General features: G+C 41.3%; 1 non-coding gene across 1 annotated transcript; it reads right to left on the minus strand.

The window, feature by feature from the left end:
- Nucleotides 1-2,138: 2,138 nt before the first annotated feature.
- Nucleotides 2,139-2,199, minus strand: LOC123633731. Its single transcript, XR_006733745.1, has one exon. It is a non-coding gene; the product is annotated as a U7 small nuclear RNA (small nuclear RNA).
- Nucleotides 2,200-4,095: the final 1,896 nt, after the last annotated feature.

Genomic DNA, 4,095 nt, shown 5'->3' on the forward strand with positions numbered 1-4,095 from the left:
TGCTGAGGGCCCAGCTGCTTCCTCACACCAACCATGTGAGTCAGCAGATAAGCAACAATCTGTGTGAGATGCAAAAGTGCCTTGTTCCCTGGACAGACTTCCTGAAGAATATGTTCGTTCCTTCATACCTACCTTCCAAATCTTGTGAAAAATGTTCCTTGTAGCCCATGTTGACTCTGAACTATGCAGGGAAGGGAAGTCTAAGAACTGAAGTTTCTACTTAGATTAAGTTGACATAATACAAATCATCACAGTCTAACCTTTGTCAACTTGGCATCGAAATGCCTGTCTTTTAATGATACTTAACTTCCAAAGACAATAGGAAAGTCTTGCCTTCACCCAATATAACACAATTATCCTTTATACAATTGTAAACACACTAACACTGCCCCTAATAAAGATATAAAATCCCTTTATCTAGCTTTCGTTTATTTTTGTTTCTCTTCTAGCTGAGTCACATTTCCTCTTTGATATAAAATAATAAATATTGAGCTATGTTAACTACTATTCATTCCCAAAGGTTCTGAACCCTAAGCAGTACTGCCTGTATTGTATTGTTTTTTATTGCCTTGGAAGCTCTAAGAGGCACCCGGTGGGATCTTATACGTTCCAGATATATTATTCCTTCCCCCCATTGTATAGCAGTGACTCATTTCCCCTTGATATTAGAATTAATCCTCTCAACCAGTACCTGTTGATTCATTGGTATAAGAAGTCTAAAAAGGCCTAGTAAAAGTCTTATTTTTCAGTTTAATGGAACTATTGCTGTGTCCACTGATAGCACCCTTCCTTCCTTGGTAAACAAAGACCTCTAGACAAACATAGATCAAAGTGCAAGAACAGAAAGCAAAAATTTCCTTAGTGGATCACGAGTGGTAGTTGTTAGAGGAGCCACTCCCTTGCATATTCCTTAATTCTCAGACCTCTGAATCCTGGCTAGGGGAAAAACAGAATCATATACTTGTCTCTGATTGTGAGTACATTTATTCCATTCCAGAAGCCATTATAGTCCTCCAAGGTGTTGCCACCTAGCTAGTGCCATAACCAGGTCTTCAAAAGTCCATTTTCATTATTTGTTCAGCCAACCACTTAAAGGTGACAGGAAATATAGGAAGACCAGTAAATTCCATGAGTATAAGCCTATTGCCACACTTCATAATCTCTATAATTAGTTTCTTAGTTAGAACTAATGCTGAAAATAGGCATTTTGTATGTCTAAAGCTGATGGTTTTGTCAGAAGCATTGTGGGGAGGAAAGCAAATTCATTTTGAGTATGTTTATTCCAGTAAGGACAGTGTGCTGCTGCCTCTTCTGTGTTAGAAGTGGTTCTAATGTGATTTATCTGCCACCAGGTGACTGGCTGATTCCCTCCAGTGAATGGTGCCATATCGGGGATTCAGTGTTGGTCTCTGCTGCTGTCAAATTGAGCACTCAGCAGTGGTTATAGCTGGATCACCCTTAGTGAGTGGAGGTCCATGTTTCTGAGCCCATGCATAATCTCCATGCCTGCTGCTATAAGTACTTTTTCATGACCCCATTGGTCAAGACTTTGTGCTCTAAGCTCTCTTGGTCTAGAGGTCTTAGTCACCAAGGGGGCATCTCTGATTGGAGCTGTAATGCTCTAGTTGTTCACTTTCAGGTAAAGCCAGCTTGTCATCCAAAATCCTCTGTAACCCAGGTTCCCATTTCTTCTTCTTCTTCTTCTTTTTTTTTTTTTTTTTGGTGTAGGGGATTTTATTAGTCCATTTTGCCTTTCTGTAAAGGAAATACCTTAGGCTGGGTAATTTATAAAGAAAAGAGGTTTATTTGGCTCACAGTTCTATAGACAATACAAGCACGGAGTCAACATCTGCTCCTTGTGAGAGCTTCAGGGAACTTCCAACTGAAGCAGAAGGCAAAGGGAAAGCAGATGTGTCACATGGCAAGAGTAGGAGCAAGAGAGTGAAGAGAAGCTGCCAGGCTCCTTTCAATAACTAGCTTTTTGGTTATTGTAAAAGTCATTATGGCAGGAAGGGCACCAAGCCATTCATGAGGGATCCACCCCCATGACCAAAACACCTCCCACCAGGCCCCACCTCTAACACTGGGGATCAAATTTCAACATGAGATTTGGAGGGGCCAAATGTCCAAACTATATCAGGGGTTTTCTGGTGAAACTGAAAAAACCTGCTGACAAATTCTCAAAGAGCTGTAACACTCCCCATTCTTTCTTCCAATTAGCTGGTCATAGAAAAGCCCCCCTAAGGTCATAGGTGTAGGTTGAGAGAAAGGAGGCTATATGGCAGAAATATAGGTCTTGAGTATCTGTGCCACTTGCTCATGCAACTTCTTTGTGTTTTCAGGACCTGATCAAGTCAGATCTTGTATATACTGCTTTCATTTGATTATGGAGTGCTGCTGTGCACACCCAACTTTTATGGTTTGGTAGGTCATAAAGGCACTCATATCACATATCCTATCATTCACTCAGGTCACATGGTAAGTTAGTGGTCGAAATTTAATGGTTCAGCTTCTACTAAGGTTCAGTAGCAAGTGAGAATTTTGTGTTTTAACAGGAAAATAACAGTAGTTTTCTACTGAAGATGGCATAGCTTTGCTCCCAAATCCTAATGGTTTGTGCTATAATTTACCTACAGGGGACTATTAAGGTACCATACAACATCCCTGTTCACGACTGATGCTTTAAGTACCTTCAAATCTGTAGGGTCATACTGTCTAAGTGGCATTGCAGTTTGCAAGGCATCTTGGGCCTGTTGCAAAGCCTTTTTCTGTTCTGGGCTCCATTAAAAACTGGAAGCTTTTCAGGTTGCACTGTAAATGGGTTGTAGTGATACCCCCAGATTAGGTATATGTTACCTTCAAAATCCAGAGAAGCCCACTGGCACTGTGCCTCTCTTAATGGTAGGAGGAGCCAGATGTAGCAACTTGTAATTCATTTTGGAGGGGATATGCCCCAGACAACTGACCCCTAGAAATCTCACTGAATCTTTGCAGGATGTATTCCTCACCTGCTGGCACACAACTGTCCCATCCTTGTGTCTGGCATCATTGTTACTTTCTCCTAACTAGATCCAATTATAATAGCATGATAGCATCAAATGTAATGGACTAGAATGAAATGGGAGGTGATCAAAGTTGCTCACATACAGCTGGGAAGGTGACACAGCCCTGAGGTAGGAAAGTGGAGGTCCTGTCACTACCTCTAAGCTTCCAGCTTCCATTAATGGGGCATCCTGCAGAAGAAGCTGGAGTACTTCAACATGCTGGCTCAGGATTTAGAAGAAGTAGGATGTCCAGCAGGAGTTGGAGATGCTGTTGGGCCAGCCGCCGCCAATCAGCAAGTGAGCATTTAACAGGCCCTGCACTGACCTGAGTATAAAGGAGTATGGACAGTCTTTCACTTCTGGCTTCCTGCTCAAAATGCTTCCTGTGGACCATGCTGAGTAAGAATATTCAGGGAGGAAATTCTGGGAAATGTAGTTCCAGTGTAGCTAAATTGATACAAGTCAAACTCATCACATCAGGAGAGCTTTGATCCCAGATGTAGATACAACAAAACCCTTTTAGATCAAGAAACCTCCCCTGAATTTCTGAAACAATGAAAATTTCTGCAAGGAATACACAGCCCAAACAAAGATTTCTTCCTATCTGCTTCAACAATAAAAAAAGAAAGAATTACTATGGTGGGCTGGTGAAGTTTGAAAAATATTACAGTTATGCGGTGAAAGCCAAGCAGAAGAGGAGAAACAATTGAAGACAGAAGAGCAAAAGAAAAAGGAAAAAGGAAAACCAAATAAACTATGAGGTAGGGATAAGAAGCAGAGGTTAGTGCCCAGCAGAAGTAGGCAACAGTGAACAATAAGCAACAGCTGTCAAGAGAGAAGAATAGCAGCAATGAAAAATTGGAAAAAGAGTAGCTTCCCTCTCTGGCTGAAGAAACTGACATATGGAATCCCCATTCTTACACATTAAAACAGGCAGAGGTCAGGCAGCAAATGGCTCCCAAGGAACAGTATTCAGGATCTTTGTCAAACACATGGCATTAATTAATACAGCAAATCTAAACTTCCTGTAAAATGTACTTGTATAAAACAG

Source organism: Lemur catta, chromosome 2, assembly GCF_020740605.2.
Source record: "Lemur catta isolate mLemCat1 chromosome 2, mLemCat1.pri, whole genome shotgun sequence".
In the NCBI taxonomy this organism is placed as follows: domain Eukaryota; kingdom Metazoa; phylum Chordata; class Mammalia; order Primates; family Lemuridae; genus Lemur; species Lemur catta.